Genomic DNA, 25772 nt, shown 5'->3' on the forward strand with positions numbered 1-25772 from the left:
GTGTGTTGATGCGCAGGGAGTAGCTTACTTAGATTTGTTAATTTCAAGTCAGCACGTCTTCTTTTCTATTTTTTATGATTTTATTTTTGTAATTTAAAAAAAAAATAGAATATGTTAATGAGCATTATGACTGACGCCATATTGGAAATCAGTCCGCGAGACTTTAGGTAAACTGCAACTTTTCAAAAGACACTATTGACGTCAAACAAGCAATGCAATATGTGCTGTAGTCTTAATTCTACGCATTGTGCGCCCAAATGACAAATATTTGTTCGAAACAGGGTTGTAAACTTCAAATCCAAATACTCCACCCCTCCTACAGAATGGTTCATTCCAGTATACGCACCTCACGATCAAGTGAGAAGTCGTGCATGCCTAGCCTGAACTGAAGTGTATGGGACGATTTTTGACAGAGTCAGTCGTCAATAATACGATAATACTCTAAAACTATCACATTTTGAATGGGCAAGTACTTTGTGGTTCATTTATGGAGTTTTGTTTTTGTACGATCAATATTGGTGGCAAAATTACAACGTCAAAATTACCGATGTGGTAATGCACGACAAGTGAGTTACCATACGGCGACAATCCCAAGTACCCGGATGCACGAGGGACTAACCCGGAAGCAAGTCGTTGCCAGCCATACGTTACAGTGGTAACATCGTCCGAGAAATCGCTGCGTTCAGAGTGTCATTATTCACAGAATTGTTTTTTTCGAGTGAAAACCCGTCTTGAATTGTATAACTCTAACAAATGAAGACATGTCAAGTTATATTTTGAAAGTTGTATCGCTAGTTTGAGACGATTTCCTCACATACTATCGAGGCTTGGACCATACTCCATTTCAGCGGGAAGTTTAGCTAGTCCGATAATTTTTTCTGGTTTAGTTTACAACACTTTTGATCACACAGATTTTGTTTTTGTGATGAAAAGAAATTAAAAAAAAGATCACTTCAACCATTTCGATGTGTTTTCTTTATGAAAGGTAATCGAACACGAACGAGTGTTACTACTGTAATGTATGGCTGAGAATGACTCTCTTCCGGGTACTTGGGATTGTCGCCGTACGGAAACTAAGATGGCGATTAATACATTTCTTCCCTTTATATATCTACTACAACTAGTACAAGTTGAATGTTGTTGACTTGGTAAATTTGTTAGAAAATTCAAATTCAAATTGCCTCAAAATTATTTTAGATCCCTAGTTTATTTCATTCATCATTAACATTTTCCAGGGTTAAAGCTGTAAGACACTGGAATTATTTATAGCCAACCTCAAAATCCTCCTTTTTTTCTTTTTCTTGTGTGCATTTCCTAGTCATTTTTTTTCTGAGATTTTGTGCAATTTTTCATAACAGTAGATTTTTGTTATAAAATGGTGACTGTGGTATAAAAGTACAATACATTACCAACTTCTGTGTAAACTGTGTTTTATAGTGAGACATCATATGAAACCACTAACCACTTTATTACATCGCTAAAACAAAACTGCATAGTGAAGATCCTAACCACTTCTACATGTCACCAAAATAAAAAATAAATAAATAAAAAAGACAACAACAGCGGAGCTATTCTGACCGATAGGTCGCTTGTTATATTTATCTAATGTAACATACCAGATGAAGTCAAAGAAGTAACAGCCATCAACTGTAGTAATTACTTCCTTCTGACTTAAACGTACTGACCTGTGCACATACTCTATAATGCTATTAAGTATAAACAAAACAAATACCATATTTAAGATAGTATTACATACCTTTTCTTTCTGACTTTCTTTCAAGTCCATTGGCCTCACTAGTTTACCATTCTCCTCATCAGCTATTATATAGAGTAGAATGAATGTAGAATACACAGCTGCAAGGAACATATTGTGTGTCACATAGTATTCAGGTTGACCTGCCAGATCCCAAAAGCAGAAATCTTCATAAGATATCCAATAATAATCATCATCATCATCATCATCATCATCATCATCATCATCATCATCATCATCATCATCATCATCATCATCATCATCATCATCATCGTCGTCGTCACCATCATCATCATCTGTGGGTCTTATTTTACCAGTATTCACATCAATCCCTGGTGTTGGAATATGATCTGAGGTCTGACACTTTTTCTACAAAGAATGTTTGAATATAAAAAGAATAAATATCGCGGTTCACACATTAACCAGGTTGTTCGGGTTAATTCCATAACCTAAACAAATCCCCACAAATTTGGTTTTTACATCAATCCCTGGTGTTGAAATATCACAGGTGGTGCGATATCTACTAGAAGGTTTTTTGGAAACATAATTCAAGTAGTTAGTGTATGATATGTAGTGTTTACAATCGGTTCGACAGTACCAGTATCCACATATAAGTCGGAATGTGGTCTGAGCTCTTACACTCTTTCTACCTCAAAAAAACAAATGTTCACGAAGAATATAATTAAGGCGACTCAGTGTATGATATGTAGTGTTTATCGATTGACTAGATTACAACAGTATTCATGTAAGTCCCTCCTGTGTGGTAATGGGACGTCTAGGACTCTTTCTGCAAAGAGGTTTGTGAAACGAAAAGATTAAAAGTGATTTTAAAAGACTTGGATAGTTCTTAGTCAGCTATGATATATGTATATGATATGTATGTTTTATTAGGTGTACCATTTATAGACTTGGATAGTACTTAGTCTTCAGCTATGATCTATGTATATGATATGTATGTTTTATTAGGTGTACCATTTATAGACTTAGATAGTACTTAGTCTTCAGCTATGATCTATGTATATGATATGTATGTTTTATTAGGTGTACCATTTATAGACTTGGATAGTACTTAGTCTTCAGCTATGATCTATGTATATGATATGTATGTTTTATTAGGTGTACCATTTATAGACTTGGATAGTACTAAGTCTTCAGCTATGATATATGTATATGATATGTATGTTTTATTAGGTGTAACATTTATAGACTTAGATAGTACTTAGTCTTCAGCTATGGTATATGTATATGATATGCATGTTTTATTAGGTGTACCATTTATAGACTTGGGTAGTACTTAGTCTTCAGCTATGATCTAGGTATATGATATGTATGGTTTATTAGGTGTACCATTTATAGACTTGGATAGTACTTAGTCTTCAGCTATGATCTATGTATATGATATGTATGTTTTATTAGGTGTACCATTTATAGACTTGGATAGTACTTAGTCTTCAGCTATGATCTATGTCTATGATATGTACATTTTAATAAGTGCACCATTTCTATTGTTACAATACATAAAACTATGACATGGTATACATAAATAAATATTTACTTCGTGTATATTCCACTGTTTTACAATGATAATTATAAACATACCCCTTGCAATGACTTAGTCAATGTAGATTTTCCAACAGCTGCATAGCCACATAAAAATAGTTTGCATTTCTTCTGTTTCACTCCAGGCTGTTTCATCAGTTCTTGGTAATCTTGTTGCTTTATAAGAGTGAAATACATAATATATTCAGACAATTGTAGTATAGTGCAAGCAAGGTAAATAATGTATGTTGTTATTTAACACATTATATTCTTATTATATTTTGAATTCCACATTTATAAGTGTTCGTCACCTGTGTAGACTGCCTGACTATTGTCAAATTGAATAAATGAATAGTTTTACATAAATACACTTGAATAACAAATGAAAATAATAATGAAATTTATAATATGAATATAAAATAATAATTAAATACAAGAAGGATGAATAATAATTTTAAAAACATTTTTAAAATTGTTAGCATGAATAATTTAATTGGATTGTTGAAAGGATTAAACTTTATATACAATTAGATACTTAGAGTTTCAATCGCTGCACTTCATTGTTAGCTAATACTCAAATTATGAATTTGTTATTAAGTACATACACAGACTATGAATATTATGAAAATAAATCAAACCAGAGCAGAGTTTTACAATCTTGTATGTACAAGTACATTATGTCTACAAAAATAGTTTAATGAATAAAATTGATGTGTAAGAAATAACAGTATCACTCATATATTGGTTAAATGGTAGTATACTCAGTAATTGAAGAGAAACATAATAACTTTGCTGTGAAATTCATACATATACTAAATCTACTACAATTTCAAAAATATTGCAAAATAAAATTATAGCCAACTTCACACTGTTTAACTAAAATATTCTAAATTATACTCAGGGGAATCGTGCATTTATATATTGCAAAGGTACAAATTTTAAAAACATCCTAATCATATAGGTATTGCATATCACTGCTATAAGTGCTGAATAGGACATACGATGAAATGTAAATGAAATTAAATATACATATATATTTGTATTTACCTTCATATGGTGCATCAACAGCCGTTTTATTTCGCTTGACCTTGTAACATCAAATGGTCGTTCCCCTTTCTACATGAACACAAACACAATAGCAAGAATTTACATAAATATCTCGACATATTGCCCAATTCAATATTTGTACACAATTCATTCCACGCTACTGGAATCAATTTGTCAATTAAACATACATACAGACAGACAGACACACGCATGTGGGTTAAACATACATACATACATACATACATACATACATACATACATACATACATACATACATACATACATACCATGAGTTCCATGGTATATGTATAAACCATACGTTTATGTGTTGATTAGAAGATAAATGTTACCTTATTTTTCAAATCGAAATCAGCATTATTTTCCAAAAGAATTCGTACTACATCAGTGCTGTTGCTGAGTCCTTCACAAACTTCGTGTAGTGGTGTATTACCAGACTGATATAAGACATAAACAAATAAATCAAAATAATCCAAGTTACTAAAAGTTACACTGACATGGTTATCTATGGTTCTCTTTAAATACTATACTAGTAATGATTTGAGTGAGAATACGGGATGTCTTAATATATCTTTTTCTGAATTTTCTGAATATGACTAAAACGAATAGGTTTTGTATACTCTTTAGTTATTTTCTGTTCAATTGGTTATGATATCCAATGTCCAAGGAAAACAAGACAAATACTAAATGTTACTGTTACTATAAACTGATAACGAACTATTGATGAGGCTTGTTAACAACACAGATGACAATAGTGACTGTTGATTGTCTAAATACGGTCTATAATACTTAGGATGTGAATGCACTAGACTGTTAGATACATTGTGTAACTCTACCCTCACTGGTCCGCTCTATCCGACTGTAGTAATCTGAAGTACTGTGATTACAATTGAAGATGTTAAAACGTAGGTACCACGGCAGAAACGTGGGAGTAATTCGCACGCTTAGCCACCACTTGCAATTACCTAAATGTTTAGGTAATCCCTACTATGCAATAAACTGTTTTAACAACCATGTCAGCATCTGTCTCTACTGAGCATAGTTGTCATAATAATTATTAGCAATGTTTTTGTCCAAGGTTAGCAACCAGTAAAGTATTTCATACATCTATTGCAGTTGTCATAGGTGTGAGGATTTATCTTGCACGTCAGCTGCTGTTATTTTAGTCTGCCAATGCCACTGCCCCCACCCCCAACCCATGATATTTAACACTCATCAATGGGCTATTGTGTTGGGGTCACATCACACTTTTCATGCGACTCGGTTACAAACATTGTAAGTGCAGCAGATATTGACATATTACAACTGATGGCTAGCATGGTCATCACTACCACCCAAATAAAGTATATACCAGTTGAACACAGTTCATACCCGAAGCACAGCACAACAAGTCAACAAACACAACTCTAGTCGAATCAATCGTGAAAACTCCAGGAAAGAATTCTATATACATTATACAGCATTTCTACACATTAAAGGTCTAGATAACATGGAAATACAAAGACACCATAAAAATGTAATTCAACAACATGTAAATGGAAGGTCCAGTAGGAGTAGTGCTATATAGTACGTGTAGAACAGCTGGGAATTCCATTCTGATCTTTCGAAAGGTCTCAGGGGAGAGATTTATTTACAGGGGAAGGGCCAGGGGAATTAGTGGGTAACGTTTTACAAATCATCTCTCAGGGGACAGCAATATTTTAGGAAATGGGATTAGGGGGAGGGTCGTATTTTACTTTGACTCACTGTATTGCATAGCACTGCATTATTTTCTTTTTTATTCATTCCATTGTTGCCATCGGTTCCAAACCCATTGCTGTCATTTGGGTTAGGGTTAGGGTTAGGGTTAGGTACCAATGACATTAGCCTATATCAATCAAATGGTTGCTGACAACCAACGTAATGGAGTATTTGTTAGTTGTGGTGTGAGGAGATGATTAGGTCTAACAGGTGTTCAACTGGAACAGTTGGGTAAGATACTATGGATAATGTTGTAGAGATCATGACCTCGGTCCCGGCAATGATGAGAGTGTGCCAATCAAATTGTTGTGAGTTGTGAGTTGTGGTCTTCAGCTCAGCCAATGATATCCAAGCACATGTATTTATTAATGCACACATCTAATGGTGGCAATAATGGAACATAACTAATGTATTTAAAACATTGGCAGTGGGATTAAATCCTCACCAAGTACATTATGTTGATGTCTTTGGGTGCGGATTTTAAGTTCCAGCGTAGAAATCCTAATGTTCTGTTGGCATATAGCTACTATGCCGTTAATGTGATGTTTCCATTTCATTTGATAGTTCAATTCCCAAATACGGATGATGTTATACAGTTTCAAGGGCATTCTCTTTGATCTAATAGACGTGTATACGGTTTGTGTTTGAGGGTGATGTGCATGATGTAGATGAATTGAACTTCATGTTCCTCTTATCAGTCCAATAGACGAGAGAATCTTGATCTTTCTGCAGCTGGAAGGGGTCGTTCGGATAATTGATTTATGTCTATAAAAGGCAGTCATCTGCAGATAGTCGAAAATTTTTATCTTCGGAAATATTTTCGGAGATGTTATTTAGATAGAAAAGGAAGAGAAAAGGTCCTAATACGCTACCGTGTGAAACACCCTGGTCAACTACAGTTGCTGTTGAAAGTTCTCCATGAACATCAACATGTTGTTGTCTGTTGTTATCGCATGGTTAGAAAGGATTCCATCCACTTTATAATTTTACAACAAATTCCGTAATAGGGCAATTTGTGTTGGCGTTGGCTTGGAACGACATCGAATGCTACCGGGTGGATGTCATTTTAGTTTGTATGTGGTCACTCATGATTTGTAGAAGATCGGTTTTTAAAAAGGTCCACGCTTCGTTCGATGCAAGGTTCAGGTTTTGTTCCTTGTATTTATTTATTTATTTATTTATTTATTTATTTATTTATTTATTTATTTATTTATTTATTTATTTGTTTATTTGTTTGTTTGTTTGTTTGTTTGTTTGTTTGTTTGTTTATTTATTTATTTATTTATTTATTTATTTATTTATTTATTTATTTATTTACTTTCTTCATAAATCTATCTTATTAACTTCATCCCTCACTTTGTAGAGATCAGTTTTATGGGATTCGTAAATTTTCCTTGGTTTTCTGCAGTTGAATTTTGCTTTAAGATCGATGAGTGCAGTTGGAATATCGTAGTCAATTATGCCTGGTATTACTAGGCATCTATTTCCGAGTTCAGGTTTTGATGTGAACAGTAAGTCTAAGATGTTAACGCCTCGAGTTGGTTTATTTACCGCTTGTTTTAGTAAAAAGTTTGCTGCTCTTTGAAGTTCCTTGATGAATTGACTGTGTTTCCCAAATAATGTCACCAATGTTAAAGTCACCACCTAGTAGGACATTACATGGTTCTTTTGTACCAGTTAGGTTTGACATATCGGTTTCCAGTTGGTCCACTTTATCGATCTTGGTGTCTGGTGTTTTATAAACGCAACCAACTAGGAAAGGTTTTGGCTATCAGTTTTGTTGATTTCCGGTTACAGTCATGGAGTTTTAGAGAACTATTAAGATAATAGTGTTTTAAACAGACCACCTTGCAAGGCACACCTATAGTAACAAACATATTTGTTGACACCTTGCATTGTTTATGTACTCATTCCAGCCAGGTATTGGCACCACAGCAACAAATAAACTTATGCAATGGCAGTCCCTGATTGCCCAAATGGATAAACACTTGTTTTTTGTTGTTTTCTGTATGTGTATTTTTCTGTGAGAATGTTTAATGTCGCGATAAAGATGCTACCTCCATGTATTGTCCTGTCTCTCCTGATGACATTATAATCAGGGTACTTGTTTGTGTGGAACTGTCAATTTTAGATTCGGTCCCCCATATGATGACATCAGTCTCTATTGATTCTGCCATAGCTGCAAAATCTGCAGTTTACATTTGATGTTGTTACAGTTGACCACGGCTATAAATCAACAGAGACGGTGCACACATTTAAAAAACTCTCTGGCCATTAATATTTATTGAAATTGCCATGTGGTTGGAGTACGAGTAGCTTTTCAGCAAAACAAAGATTTGGTGTTGAAACATATATACTAATTAAATCTGACAGGTATAATGGTGCCACATGGTTGATTATTTTGATAGTGATCAGTAGGATTTTGAAATTAATCCTAACCTCAACTAGAAGCCACTTTGAGTCAATGAGTACAGGAGTAATATGGTCAACACTACGTGTATTGACGAGACAGGATGCAGCATTCTAAAGTGATTGCACACAATATACCTGGTATTTTGAAATTCCATACAATAGGCCGTTGCATTAATCGAGCCAGGAAGTCACAAATATATGTACTAATCTCTCTATACAGGCTTTGTTTAACAGTTTGCGAATGTTTCCAATCTTGTATAATGAAAAGTAAACATTCTTGGAAATATATTTTATTACGTGACCAAAAAGAGAAGAGAAAAAAAATGACATCACAAACGTAAATACAAAGAAGCAATCGGATCGGATAACAGGAGTCAGAAAATAGTAATCGTGTCTGATCCCTGGAAACGGTAAATAAGTAAACAAGTCTAGGGTGTAAATAAATATATAAAATATAGCTCTACCCTTGTTCCCCCCTCCCATATCTCTGAGCGGCAAAATACAAGGAAGGCATATATTACATTAAACTTTACACTGTTATATGGTATACTCTTTCAATAAATCGTTATGTAATGATGCTATGAACCGCTATCTTCACAGTTCATTTCTGGTACCGTATTGTATTGAATTCCATGTAATTGCACCTGTGCATGTCATTGATTGTTTACCATAATATGTTTCAACAGAAGGTACACATAAATTATCCTGGTATTTTTGTATTGCAGTCATAGTTTAATTAACACGTTGCAGTATTCATCAATAGAGTGTGGTACATTTCTGTGCAGCAAATCACAAACAAAGGTACTGACCAAACACCTATGCATCTTATATACATCGAGAATCTAGCTAATTATGACATCCTCTAATGGAGCTGTATACAATGTGAATAGCATTGGACCTACAACTTATCCTTTTGGGACACAGTACTTTAAATGTGACATACAAGATGTTGCAGACATCACTTTGACATGTTGATGGCGATTGGGAATGTATGATATAAACCAGGCTAGAGCTGTTCCGATGACACCAAAACGAAATTCCAGTCTATTTAACAACATTTTATGGTCGATTTTATCAAATGCTGCTGATATATCCAACATAATAAGACCAACAGCCTTCTTATTATTTCAATCGGTAGCTCATTGTTGCTGTCGTCGAACTGGGCACCCAGCTAGTTCAGAAGCATCGAGACCTTGGTTTCGAAGTACCCTAGAAATGTGTATGGAATAGTCTTGACAGGGATGCCATATGGAAGATTATTGGTTGTAATGACTTGGTACAAGACAGCTCAGAAACGATGTTAAATAATTTTTGTTGTCTGCTTCCTCAATTCGAGTCCGATGATAAGTTGACTTTGCTTTATCGTACAGATGGAAGTATTCAGGTCTTTTGGTTAGAAAAAAAATAGCGATAGATTTCAAATTACCAAATACGCCATTTAGGTTCAAACTTACGCATATCTTTCCTCAACATTATGAGTTCGTCGCAAAACCACAAGACCGACACTTTAGAGTGCAGAATGTCAGTGATATTTACCGTACCACGTGAATCAGTCTGCAACATAAAAATCGAAGTCAACTACAAACAGAACATTTTGGTAGATGATAGTTCGCAATAACATGGAGAGACTGATTGATGATTGGAAAGTTATATCTAGTATAACTATAACTGGAAAGTTGTATCCAGTGACTCAATAACTGAAAAGGTTTCCAATGGCGCGAAGATTCGAACGGGTTAATATAGCTCTTTAACCATCCATTTAAATAGAACAACAATACTGATGGACAGTGTAGCCACTGATCTAAAAAAGCAACTCAATGGTCGTAGGATCGGCGTCACTCTTTAGCCATGTTTTTGTAATGTCGAACATATTCAGATTTTCGACAAACAGTTTTGACGCGAGAGCAGCAATCTTCCGTTTAACAGAAGGGGCATTCAACAGGGTAGCATTCAAATGCAATTTCTGGAAACAAGTTGAGATCCTTGGGATTTTCAGTAAATACAGTCATGTTGTCTTTCTTTTAAGGGTGTAATCACAGTTTACATAGCATTAACTCACTATAAATTACTTCATTACTCATGTGGAGTCATGATGGGTGAATGGTTAGCGTGACCGAATCTACAGGTTGCAGGTTCGAGCCCCCGTCGCTGCCTGCTGTTTGTTTCTGAGTGGCTAAAGTCTTTTGGCAAGATTTGAACCACGACTGTGCCTCAGTCAACCCAGCTATATAACTGGGGACCTGGTAGGATGTACGTTGCAATGTGAAGGCTTTAATCCTATGTGCTTAAATGGCTGCAATGGATTGTATGCTCCCCGGAGAGTTGAGGAAGACTAAAAAGGGCCGTTGTGCCATTCTGATCCGAGCCAGGGGAAATATTTGTAAAGCGCTTTGAGCACGGAGTGGGAAAGCGCTATATAAGAAACCAACATTATTATTAACAATTTTAATTTGCTGCAGTGTCCAACCCATATATGAAGCTGAATGATTTCGAAGTTCGCTGACTGCTAATAATTGTTTGAATAAAAAATATTGGATTGTGATGTCTGTTTCCAGCTTTTATGTCCAACCACGCGGTTTTAAAGAAAAACTAAGGGACTGTCTTGGATAGCATATCATTCATTCTGTTAGCCACAAAGACCGGGAGGATGTATTGATTCTGGTGCTATAACACATATACTCAGAAGGGCTCTGCGAAATTACCAACTCAGCAGAGGAATAAAACCCTGCTACAGTTCACAGGCCGGTTCTAGGTATCGCAATAAAACAATCAGTAGAAATACACACGTGCAGTTTAAAGTCTTTTTAAAACTGGGAGCACGCTCAACAGGTTGGCAGTCGATCAACAGCGCCATCTATGGCATCTTGCTTTGTTGTTCCATGCCGGCCAATTCATATGACAACATTAATTCTTATGATATGAGACGTTACATTTATTCATATTTCTGTTTGGATATTAGGGGTAAATATTGCGAAGTACTTTAGCTGACCATATTTGTTTGATTTTTATTTATTTCTTTTGATTCCATTTTGTGTGGGTGGTTTTATCATTTGTTATTCTCGTAAAACAATCATGTGTACAAGAACTTTGCATTTCCCAATAATACAATTCATTTTTAGAATAAACTTAGGATTATTTGGTTTCCATGGACTTAGTAAGAATTTCAACCGCTTTGAAGTTTCGTCATTCAATTTATGGTAGTATTTTCAGTAAAATGAAACATTTGAATTTGATATTTCATAGCCTTCTTGACATAGCTAATCATTTGTCTCGCATCTATATCAAATCATGTTATACCAGGCAAACCGTTAAATTTAAATTTTAGTCAGTACTTAAAATGTCTGATTGCGGGACAAATCAGAGCTCAATTACAATGTCGATATTTTTCTGATTCAATTCTTACAATAGTATTATTATTAACAGAGCAGACAGATAAATTAAAGAAACTAAACACCCCTTTTAACACTAATATGGTTTGAAAGTATCATTTAGTCTATCACATGTTTGTGTAAATTTATAACAATGATGATGACAGAAGTAAATAAAAGAATGATGTGAAAGATATTGGTAGTTTAGTTTGGTGACAAGAATGGTGAAGAGAATGGGAATCACATCATATCTTCAAGTCATAGTGAACCTTCAATATAAGTAAACTAAAGCTTACCAGATTTAAACTGAATGCCTTCCGTAAGGAATTTCATGATTTGTGCGAGAAGTTTAGCTCTATATGTGATTCATCAAATTCCAATGAAAGTTAATAGTTGTCAAAAATGTTTTAAAAAATTACTTAACTCTAATTACTCAAATTGGTCATTAATATTCAAGGGGTGAACAAATGTGATGGTCATGAAAAATGATAATTGTTATTTAATTCATGTTGTCCTTCCAAGTTTCAATTAAGCTGATGTGATAGACTCTATCACAAAATGAGACACACAAATGCTTCTAAACATCTAAAATGCTAACACATCGTCTGGCTAAACTTACATGTTTTATAATATATACATGCAGACATCCATTTCATTCCACCCATCCACCATCCATCCATCCATCAATCCATACATACATACATAATATTGCATGCATGCAAGCATCATACGCCCGTGAATGAATGAATGAATGAATGAATGAATGAATGAATGAATGAATGAATGAATGAATGAATGAATGAATGAATAAATAAATAAATAAATAAATACATAAGTAAGTAAGTAAGTAAGTAAATAACTAACTAACTAACTAACTAAATAAATAAATAAATAAATAAATAAATAAATAAATAAATAAATAAATAAATAAATACAATGGAAGTTTATGAGCACCCATCCTTCCTTTGAAATAAAAACAATATAAACAAACTGAAAAAATACTTAAGTCTGCGATATTTATTGGACAAAGGTAACTACAATGTATCTTGCATCTCTAAAAAATAAAATATGTACAACTCTTGAATCCAAACATCCTATCGCCTGACATTCATACAAATAAAAGAAAGGTTAAAATCCATTCCTTACTATGTTGATACTTGCCATTGGTAAACCTTATATAACATCATTTTATGAGCCCTACTCTAAATGTAATGTAAAGGTAAAGGTTGTAAAGGTTAATGTCACTCAAGGAAATAAATATATTGTTATCAACTAGTTACTGGCAAGTTACTTTATGATTTCATGTCATATAAATATATCTATTCAACTAATACTCATGTGTGTCTGCTAAGTCTAATAATGCTACATGCAGATCAATTCATGAATATTCATTGTTAAAGTAATACATATGTATGTATGCCCAGTCCCATGATGCAACACTGTGGACCACTATAGTTTGTTTTGTAGTTTCTTGGTAATCTACAAAATCTATGTGATGTGAAATTATGAGTTGACTCTCCAGACCCCAAAGTTTATGGAAGCCCCTTTATATCCTGGAGTGATGTTTCCCTTTCACCTTAGTTTTTATCAATACAAATCTATTTTGCTTGTGTGTTGTCATGTTGTCACTTTATGCTTAACTTGAGTACAAATGCATGCCAAAGACAATCTCAACTGAAATCTATAAATGACTTAGAGCTCATATATAATAACTTTCAGTGTGTCTCAATACTGTATTGTAAATTTGCATCCAGTAAGACAATGGGTCTATAAACAGCACTATAACAATATTTAAAAAAATCATAAAACTACAGAAATTAGATAACTTTAAAAATTTAGAATTAACATTTTAAAAAGAACAATAAAGAAAGTAGTGTTGAAGCACAATTTTGTTATTTTTACCAAACACCATCTTTTTAGACCCTACTTTTATACCAGTACCATGGATCATGTACATATCTTGCTTAAATAACCTTTACATCTCAACACCCTAATATCCCTATCAACAGCCTCAGGATTTGTTGACTAAGTTGTTTTCACACATCATCACACACTTTACTGAGCCTCTAGCAAGACTGAACCCGCACTCTGTGAAATATGATGCTTGTAATGAGGAGTAACTCATATGTAAATTTAATTATGAAAGCTTGCCACAGGGTTTCTCACCATTTCTTTGCACTACACAGTCAATGGTATTAGTCAGTTCTCATACAGATTAATGGTGGTTACAAACTATTTTAATGTATTTAAAAGTAAAAGTTTCTGAGAAGATTTTAAACTTTATAATTATGCCTTGTACTCTTCCATCAGTATGCAATATTCTTTCTACATTTAATGGAAGCATATTTGTTGATATGTTTATCTTTTCAAACTACATTATAATAAGTTTAAAGATATACCAACAAGGATACATAGCAATGTTAATGTGGATTAAAGTTGTATACATATCATCCACTAATATAACAGCATTGGTCTACCATGCATGAACTTTGAAAATTATCATTTAGCATTAAACTTTGGAAATCACAAACTTTGAAAATCACTATATAAAGTAATATGAACTTGAGAAATCACTGAACATCATGAACTTTGAATAAATTACTAGCTAACATAACAGTATAATGGACTTACCAATCAGACTTCAGTTAAACTTCTGTGTAAAATTTAGTTAAATGAAAATATTATTGATTTAACTTAACTGAATAGAGATTGACATTCTCAGATCACATGACATACCAACTACAACAACATAAATCTACTGTAACAGTAACCCATCTACAATGTTGATGTGTCTACAATAGCTCTCACCTACACTCAGCTTGTTATACTAGCTATTCAAATTAGATAAGTTAGCTACATTCCAAAAATGATATTAGACATACCTGTGTATGACTGTATTTATATATTCACACAATATTTGCTGTATATGCCAACTACACATACATTATCACATTTTAGGTTTGGTCCTTGTAAGTAGAAGGCTGAGTGTCCCAGTTATACATATAATGATAACACACACTATAGCCACTCAGCTATGGCAGCATTTTCAAAGCACAATATTTACTAGATAAAGCATTTTTATCACAAGCTAAGTGTAAGTTTAGTAGAAATCTCATAGACACGGACCAGGGATGCAGACATATATTGTAGACGTTTCTCAGATGAAAGATCAAATACCCTGATGATTTATGACATAGTAAGGGGCGAGATCAATAGTTCTTAGAGTGTACGGTGAAACCCGAAATTATTTTAATTAAGCCTGAGACGCCCACCTCTAGCTAACTCAACTGGCCAATTGAAAATGTGTCAGACAGCACAATAAATTTCAAATATGTGTGTAGTAGTGTATAGTGCTATGAATACAAAGTGAATATGTACGTAGTATGTAGTGCTATGAATACAAAGCCAGTATGTAGTAGTATGTAGTGCTATGAATACAAAGCCAGTATGTAGTAGTATATAGTGCTATGAATACAAAGCCAGTATGTAGTATTATATAGTGCTATGAATGCAAAGCCAGTGTGTAGTAGTATGTAGTGCTATGAATACAAAGCCAATATGTAGTAGTGTGTAGTGCTATGAATACAAAGACAGTATGTAGTAGTATGTAGTGCTATGAATACAAAGCCAGTATGTAGTAGTATGTAGTGCTATGAATACAAAGCCAGTATGTAGTAGTATGTAGTGCTATGAATATAAAGACAGTATGTAGTAGTATATAGTGCTATGAATACAAAGCCAGTGTGTAGTAGTATGTAGTGCTATGAATACAAAGCCAATATATAATATTATGTAATGCTATGAATACAAAGACAGTATGTAGTAGTATGTAGTGCTATGAATACAAAGCCAGTATAAAGTGAAGGAAAAAGTAGTTCTTTTGTTGACACTTTACTTTATTTTAGTGCCATGCATTTGCTATACCTAAGATTCTACCCTTTCTCTCAATTTGAATATTTGTATTTCGGGGTACAAACAGATTCCATTTAAATGTAATCTTTTTTGTAGAAGTATAAAAGGAGATGACGTACCATATATAGTGATGGGTACATGTTTATGCATACTATACTTTGTCTTTCTGTTAATACTACATGTTTCCATACAAATGACTTAATTAATTGGAAGTATACTGCAACACATATAATTGATAGTAGTAATTAAAGGACAATCAAAATGGTGTCACATGGCCATAAAGCGAAATGAATGTGGTGTGAAATCATGAAATGACTCTCCAGAACCAAACATTCACGAAATTACATTTATTTCCTGGAGTGGGGGTTCCTCTTAAAGGGTATATGTTGGTTACCAGAATAACTCGCAACAGTGACAAATGTTCAGAGACTTGAGAAAGTCTATAAAGGTAGTCTCTAAGGATTTCATTGATAGACAAGCTCCAGTCTGTGTACAGTTTCTCTCTTTGTTTCAAATAACATTTTAACGTAATTGTTTTCTTTTGTGTGAAATAGCGACCTGAGTGGTGAGTGATTGTGAACAGTTGGGCAAACAGCTAGATCTGAACTAGTATGTGGGGAATAATATTTTTACCAGATTTAAACTGAATGCCTTCCGTAAGGGTAATATTGAAATGTATGCAAGAAATTTAGCTCTACATCTTTGCTTTTTCAAGTCCCAGTGAACGTTAGTTGTCAAAAATGATGTTCAAATGTCCGCTTCCTATTGTTAACACAGGAAAGCTTGCTATCCTTGACTTCAGTCTGCTTTCGCGAACCCCTACATACCCGGGATATGTACACCCGTTTCCATGGCAAATAATAAACGAAATTCAAACCCTCATAACATTGCTACTATGCATCAGAAAGTTTACATAATTCGTGATAAGCACCTAAACACTTTAATACAGTGAAGTGATACAGTATTATTGCCCTACTTCGTCCCTGGGTAAAGTGTATACATTCCTGTTTCTAACGAGATTGACAGACGCACCATCTGCTGCAAATCCTATAAGTTTCTACTTCCAACTTTCATCAACTTTGTCACATATAGTTTTTTGTCACACTAACACCACCATTGGCATGTGCGTGTTGAAATTCCTTCTGTTCTGCTAAATTAACCTTAAGTTTACAAGTAGGTTTGTCTACTCATCGCATGTAGAGGATTTCACACTCCTGCATAGCTCTATCAGTGTCGCCGTCAATCAAATTAGAAAAATATTTAGTTCCGTTTCTGATATCGTTATCTAAGTCATTCCTGATTCGTCCAGCAATTGTTCTGATCATCTCTGAGCATTTATGAATGTTATCATAGGTTGGATTTAATACCGACGCCATTTTTTTCTGAGCAGTAGCAATAACTCTGGAAATAGTGAAAATGTCAGTTCTTGTTTGGCTATTTTTATTTCTGCCATTCTGTTATCACCATTCAAGTACTAGGATCTACAAGTGTATTACCACAAAAGTGGAAACGGTGGTCAAAGTAGCCCTGTTTTCGAAATGCTATCGAAGGTCAAATATATGTACTATGTGTTTCTGTATATCTCCGCGTATATGCCACATCGTGCTGTAGTAAAGTAAGAACACACTCGTCTAACTTCTTTCGAAAACTTCGTTCGAATGCACGCTAATCTCAAATATTTTAGTGCCTCAAAGTCGCCAGCAATGTAGTTATCGCAAATTTATCGTTTCAAATTAATTTTTCCTCAGTGTATCTTTTGTGTAACTGTACACATGTAGTCTCTAGCTGTAGTTGTCTATTCAACACTCTATTAGGGGAGAACCATTTGATTTCTGGGGAGGGGGGTTTGGAGAAGTTTAGAAAAAATAATTTGTCGGCAGGTGAAGGAGAAAAAAATAATTTGATCCCATAATGGCTTGAGAAAAAATCTGGGAATTTGATTATATCTCATTTTTGTCTAATTTATTGTCAATATTTTGAGCAAGCCCTATGGGTTTTTTTCCAGCATTTTTTATATGGGGTTGCTTTCAATTACTGTTAATTAGCATTTTGTCTGCCATGTGCAAAAATCAGTTTCAACAAACATGTCAAAATGCATTTACAGCAAAAGCTCTCCAATTCCAATGATTATATGCAGTATCACAACACAGAAAAATATATCATATTCATCAGCTCTTTTCATCACACAGTTTTTATTAATGTGCTTTACTGATATTCTATACGGTATTGCATGTTTCAAATTTCCCTTTCCACTTTAATGAAAATATTTTGTTTAATATGACCATCCTTCCATTGTTCGTAAGTGATATCTAACTATTTAATGTAAACTGATTTTAGTACATAGCAAGGAAGACAAATATGGATGCAACATTTTATGTATTAAAAACATTGTCAGAAGTTTAAAAAAAGTATCCCAGTCTGCTGCCAATGTAGAATGTCAATGATAAAGAGTCACTTGAGAGGAACATGAAACAAATGGAGTGGTTAAGAAGTATCAAAAACTCTGTAAAACATGCTTGTAAAATTCCTCTCCAATTGAGATGACTATAACTTTACAACATAAACTCCAAGGCATGCTAAATACTTTCTAGAAATGATAAGTTGAACACCAGCTGCTAAATCTTTAACAAATAATACTAACTATCATAGAGAAAATCGAAAAATAAACTTTTTATACTAAACTTTGCATAAATATTAGTATTAATAAACATGCATAAAATACTGTGACATGAATCAACTTTTAGCAGAAGCATGGACTGTAAACTGCTACTTATTGCTACTTACACAGAACAAGTTAGTTTTGAACCAGTGACATGTAGGTATAGTTAGGAACAGCACGTTAGAAATTGGTAATCGAGAAAAAATGGCATTGTTTTCACATATGGAAAAAATAATATGATGCAGGACTGACCATTTTTTTTGCTGCTATACCCACCCGGATACAATTGTTTGTATTTGTAAACCAATATAATTCTTTTTAATGTTTGCTCTGGAACGAATTTCTCTGATTAGGACGGTTTGTATGGTAATGATGAGAACAAAATATTGTCACAGGTACTATATTTTGGGGTGATAATAAGTTAACGAAAATAGTATAAATGAAATTCAAGTGACCATTTAATATTTTACAAACTTTAACATACTTTCTATAGTTTAATATAGTTTAAGTTAAATTCGTCCAGTGCTAATTTACAGTACAAGTAATTCAGAGGTGAACTTTTAAAACCCCTCTCTATATAGATTGCTGTATGCTGGCACAAACGTTTCGTCTGACCTTTGATACGTTTGCAGTTAATATCTTTAGTGTGAACATACGCAGGGTGTGACATTTCAATGAGTTTAACGGCAACTGTGACGGAACTTCTGCTTTTAAAACCACTGTTGAGACTTTAACATGATGACTTCATTGAACTGGACTGTATCCGTGTCGTCAAAGTGTCCTAAAAATATAAATATTTAGTGATAAAAGAAATGTAATACAAATTGGATTCCATTGACAAAAAGAAAAGTCATGCATTCTTAAACTCGAACAAGTCATAATACTCACCGAAAGTGTGTTTTCCATTACCGATCTGTATTGTTGTGGTCCTTTCGTTTTTTGGGCGCCGAGTTTTCAGAGTTCCACTTTTTATGTTGTCACTGCTATATGGTCTGGATTTTGAAGAATGGATCCCCTTCCTCCATTGGCGCGGTTTGAAAATATGTCTTCCGACGTCACGTTTCTCGCCATGAGAACATGCTCTCATCTTTCCACTACCACATACTGCTATTCATGTAATTCCTATCTGAAAATCTCGCGTCACTTAAAGGCCAAGGTCCACTATATAAAGAGGATTATGGGTAATGTATGCATATGCGGGAAATTCAAACTGCTGTAAGGAGCACTGACTTTGCCCTCATGTCTTCATCCCATTTTGCACTGAAAAAGTTTCACATGGCTCTCATATTTCATATATACTGTTTGTAAATATATAGTGATGCAACATGAGTAGAAATAACTGACGTTAACTAAGTTTGGTAGCCAATATAGCAGGTTTACCGTCAAACTGACCCAAAATTTGTTTCAAATTTGTCTAGTAAAAACCGTTGGCCAGTTGTCAATTAGGCTTACAAGTTACATAAAGCATGATAAGACACTGTGAATGGTGCAAATAAACAATGTGCGAAATGCCAAATACCGAATGCAAACAATAAAAGCGAACAAAAGAATCTGTGTGCACTCTGTTAGCCCGATATTTTGCCTAAAATCAAGCTCACATGTGCGAACGGTACGTGAAAATGATACATTGTTACTGAAATAGAATGACATAAAATGAAACCAAAATGTTTGATCAATGTACGTTCTGGGTTGCTACATTCCTTAGTAAAATCACAATTTCATACAACTTTTTGTGCGCGCGACAAGTGTTTTCTGTCAAGTAGTTGTGTCGTTGACGTACCTATACCTAGTAGGCAGTGATGTAGATAATAGCCGGTTACCTACCGGTCACAACGCCCAGCTATAACTTATAAGTATAACCACGTACAACAGTTTAGTTATGGGACCGGCTAGCGGCTAAGGAAAGTACTAAAACCTGACGACCACTGAAAAAAATTCTAAGATCGGAATATTAAATATGAGTTTCCCAGAAGTACTAATACCAAGTAAAATATCCAAAGTGTAAAACAAAAAGAAGAAATAAATTCATAATTATTTGGAAAACATTTGAGGATTACGCGGTAAAACAAGACTGGCCACGCTATCGCTAGCGAAAGCCTTCGAACTAGTTTCATAGGGACCGGACGTTGAAGGAAGCGCGAAGCGAAGTGTGGGGTCAATGTGACGTCTCATGATGTATGGTGCAACGTACAGCACGACGTTTACGTAGAGTAGAACTAAATGTTTTCTAAACTTCAGCGGAAAGAAATTTTGTCGATCGGTCACTGACTATTTTCAAATTCTTAAAACATCTGAGAAAAATGAAGAGAGGAAGCAAAATGTAGCACTGACAGACAAGATAGACGTACGGTACGTGTACAGGAGGCGAGGCACACCGTGTGGTGCAAACTGGACAATGATCGTGCGTGTCACGTGTATGGCATCAGATGTAATACATGTAGCTAACCAAATATTCTTGGAATGCAGCCTTTCTTGTAACAAGTATTGGAAATTGTCAGAAACCTGAGGAGATTTTATGACTGAATATATTTCGATCAAGAATTCCCATACTTTCAGTTAAATTTTCTGATGACCCCGAAGCAAGACATGTTTGAAACATTTAGTGCGACATTTGATACTGATAAACGAGTGATATAATTCATAAACAAATCTAACGTTGGCAACTCTTTTATTTCTGTAATGATCATCAAATTTCAAGGACAACTGTCTATGTTGTACACATAGATCATACATCACTGCCTAGTCTAGTTCCTATACCTGTCGACTGCTACGATCTCTAGCTCTGTGCATGTTGTGGAGATGAACGTAACGCGAACTGACAAGACTACAAAGTACAATCATGGAGGCATCATAAATATTTGTTTCATTCAAATTTGAAAGTTGAGAAATCGTATTAAATTCTTTCCAGAATTCTCAAAAATCGTTTCCATATGTTTTGGCACTATTCGGCAATAATCCCCGTCATGTAAATGACATCGACTGACATCGTAGTCAAACATACGCACGGAGACAGAGCGGAGACCAAACAAGAGTCCGTACTCACCCCATCACGACGTATGCATTTATGCGTTTGTTTTGAAATAGCTGAGGTGGTACTCGTACACATCGGGATAACTCGGAGAAGCACATGTTTGTGATTTTATTGACTGTTTTCTGAGATGGGACATTGGGTTTGGAAATACAAGTTTAATCAATCATAAAACAGCCATAACAGATACTTTCAAAGAATTAGAACACGGAAGGAAAATAACGGGAACATCGATGACATTTCTACCAATTTGAAACTCGAGATCGCAGTAACTATGGAAGTGCAAAGCGTAGTCCACTCTGACCCGTGCGAAGTTAATTTTGAAGTTTTCACGATTATGTTCTCAAAACACGACCTACATGTAATCTGTAAAAATAAATTCTCATCTATCTAACGATTTTGGTGTGATAACGATCGACCAAATGCCGACGCTAGTGTGTACGTGTGCAACTGTAATCTAGTACCTTGTACAAATGATACAAGTAAGTAAGTTTGTCGTACCCAAGAATTTCAGTTTACAATTTCAATGATACAAATTGTCACTGTGTAATGGTGTTTGGATCGTGTTAGATCAGGTCCCTCAAAATATAATTTTTCGGGTTATCATTTGTATGTATATCTTTATAGAAATACGTATTTCACAAAGACTGGGTGTCTGGCCGTACGTACGCACCGGAAAAAAACGTAGCAGAAACACTGTCACTAGACTTGAAAAAAAAATATAACAAGGGACTCTTTGGATTAGGCAAGAACTACATGTAACCAATATGTGTGAACAGCCACTAATATGTTGATAAACTACCTGGGTCGGATTTACCAAATGCTCCTCCCAGATAAATAAACGTATTCCGTTGCACATGCGCAAACCTACTTCCGTAGCGTGGGCACATAGCCTGTTTGGACCTTGGCTCATCATTTTACTCCCATTATTGACATTGAGAACGATCTATTGTACAAAGGGAACACTGTATATGTCTTATTTCGCTACTAAGTTGTAATTGATCCTGTCACGTGTGATATTGTACGATCACAGTTAAAGATGGAACAGTACTTGTTGGCCCGTACTTAGTTTTGTGTGGATGTGGTATATGCGAAAGTCTGTTTATGTTAAGGGGCGACGTCAAAAGATCGATGTTTACAAAAAAACTTAATTGCTTTAGTTTGGGGGTGGGGGGGTTTTGGCCAAAATAATTTCTCAACCGTCAAAAACGATTTAACGCCATACTTGGCAAATTTAGTACGATTTCAAGGCTGCTTTTACATAAAACACTGCGTACAGTCGGTCCGATTTATCAGCGGTACGCGGTTCAGCTTTCAAATTTGCTGCAAAATAGGTATTTGGGAACGAGGTGGGTATCCAGAGTGTGCGTACGCACATTTCATCAGTTGGCGTCGTCGAGACACGAAGGGTTCGTACAACTTTCTGGTCCATATATGTTCTCCTCACACAATTTATAAATGCCCTTCGAACGACATTCAGAAACTAACGAACAAGATTTGGGAGTTAAAAATCAAAAAACAACAGGGCAAATCCCGGGCCGGTGTACAGGAAAGCGCAACGAAGTTGTGGCATGCCAAATACAAAAATGACCGACGGTCATTAGCCGAGTTCATGTCCCAGGAGGTCGAGTCGAAACAATCTATTTTGAAATACATTAAAAAATATGTTTGAAAGTTAACGAAGTCACAGTGTGTGCGTGATCAGAGCCGATCATTCAATCGTAGTGGTAAATTTTAAAGGACCTTCACGATAATTGATTTCAATAGACTATGTGGATAGGACGCGTGACGTTGCCATAATCCACCTACGCGAAGGTTCTAAGTTAGGCCATAAGTTATAACGTGAAACTAATACGAATATTCGTATTATTATATTCGAATGTAAATCCGGAAATTACCGATGAGATGTCATGTTTGATGTGACCTCTCAACTTGGACTAAATTGTCGTAGATAGCGTGGTATTGCGAATGTTTATTTCTACACTCGCAACAAGTTGATCGTTCGACTGATGTTGATTCAATCCTTCGTGAAAATCAAAAGTTCGATCGCCTGAAATAAGTATTCTGCAATAGTTTAGCAATTTCAAACAGATTTTAGATGTTTGTAGATGATTGATAGTTGGAACATGCATGTGAAAGCCGTGGCCGCCGTGTCAACGTGTTCATCACTGTCGTGGTGCGATGCGATGTCACAGTCAAAATCAACGGAAACGTGCGAATATATACGACTCGACAGAAACAACTTGAAGGCTAAAAAGCATGAGAGCTGGTAAATACAATTTCTAGTTGAAACTATGTTTTGCAGAGACAGTTAATGTTTTACACAGGGTTTTACAGTTTGAATTGCAATGTTACTACATATAGTTCTTTACTCCAGTGAAAATGGTTACTTCATCCGATCTAATCTTTGGAATGGCCTTTAATGGGAAGTGGTATCCTGCTGTTTGCAAAACATCTTGTCAAGTTTTATGAATCAAATCTATCTGTACAATCAATTTAGTCGAACTAGTTAACAAAGGCGATTCCTACACTTTCCCGACCGGCCCTGTATTTTTCAGTTAAACAAAAATCATCCGATCAAAGTGTTGCTGATGAGCCTACACCCAGTCACGAAATGTCTCCCATTTCAAAAAAGAAAGTGAAACCAGACATACCAGTATTAGTAATCAATGTGACTTGACGTGTAAATTCAGTGTTGTTGTGTTCTGTTGGTTTTCAATAAAAGTATTTTTCTGAGTTAAAATGGTTTTCTATTTTATTTATAATTCAGTATTATATTGGTACGTTGTTTGAAAGTGGAAGTATACAGTATGAGTCTGAAACGATTTTCAATTTTAGGTCAGTTAAGTTAGATGGGGGGGGTGGGGGGGTCTGGGACCTAACTTAAGCAATTAAGTTAGATATATTATATTGAACTTTTGATGTTGCCCCTAATGCGCCAAAGGTTAAAACCGATTCTTCATTATCTGATTGAATAACACTCCAATGCCACTGTTTCTGGCTGTTATGCTAATAATAATACATCATATACGGGTATCATTTTAAATTTAACTAACGGAAATTATTTATTTAAAGGGTTTATTGCACATAAAAAATACTGTGGTACAAAACAAGAAATAATGCATACCTGCATGCAAATGATATGCAAATTACGGTTGAAGTTTGGTCGTCTTTATACTGTGAGTCTTTACTGCGCAGGTAAAACAGCGTTCTAATCTAGCGAGTACGCGCTCGCTTTGCTCACTGTACCAACTGGCAAATCTAGTTTCTCATATATTTGACTGTCTGAAACATGATTGTTGACAGCCGAAGGCAACATTATGACTCACTTATTGTTTTGGTATATGTCTGATAAGTGGTCTACAAATTCTTTAGTTGTCGTAATGCTCCTATGGATCTATAATGAACTTTGTGACAGTGAGTTTAGCCATTTTTTTCAACCAAGGACAGTATGTCAATGTGTATTGAACCCGGTATACACAGAGTGTGGACAATATACACTTGTATAATGTATTATGGGTAAAATGGGATATTGAGAAAAAATATATTTTAGGAAGTTAGGAAATTTGAAATTTGAGAATCTGGGGGGGGGTGTCTGTGAAAGGAATTTGGCCGAAATAAGTTATCCTCAGCCACAACCACCTCGTCCTGTAAATTATGTCTGTTCCCTAAGCTACTAAACCTCTGTGTGTGGATATTATCAATTGTTTCAATTCTTATTTTTGAGTGTGTAGGAGCATGCGGTGCTTCAACAAATGAATTAGAATTGCAGAAAATAGTATTACTAACCTCGTTGATTGCATTAACTGTAGCTTTGTAGTCTAACAGCAGACTGCAAACCTCTGATCTGCCACTCCGTGCTGCTTTGTGTAATGGGGTATCTTTAACCTGTAAATATAGGAAAGTATCAGTAATAAGAATGATGTTTATTAAGACTATTTCCATATAAAGATTGACATTGTAATGAGTTATATATGAAGCATTGGATGTATAAATATTGGCTGTGATATTTAAAGGCAGATGTCCCCTGTATAAAGGGAATCATGGGCAATGTATGCATATGCGGGAAATTCAAACTGCTGTAAGGAGCACTGACTTTGCCCTCATATCTTCATATCATTTTGCACTGAAAAAGTTTCACATGGCTCTCATATTTCATATATACTGTTTGTAAATATATAGTGATGCAACATGAGTAGAAATAACTGACGTTAACTAAGTTCGGTAGCCAATATAGCAGGTTTACCGTCAAACTGACCCAAAATTTGTTTCAAATTTGTCTAGTAAAAACCGTTT

Source organism: Glandiceps talaboti, chromosome 19 (assembly GCF_964340395.1).
Source record: "Glandiceps talaboti chromosome 19, keGlaTala1.1, whole genome shotgun sequence".
NCBI lineage: Eukaryota > Metazoa > Hemichordata > Enteropneusta > Spengelidae > Glandiceps > Glandiceps talaboti.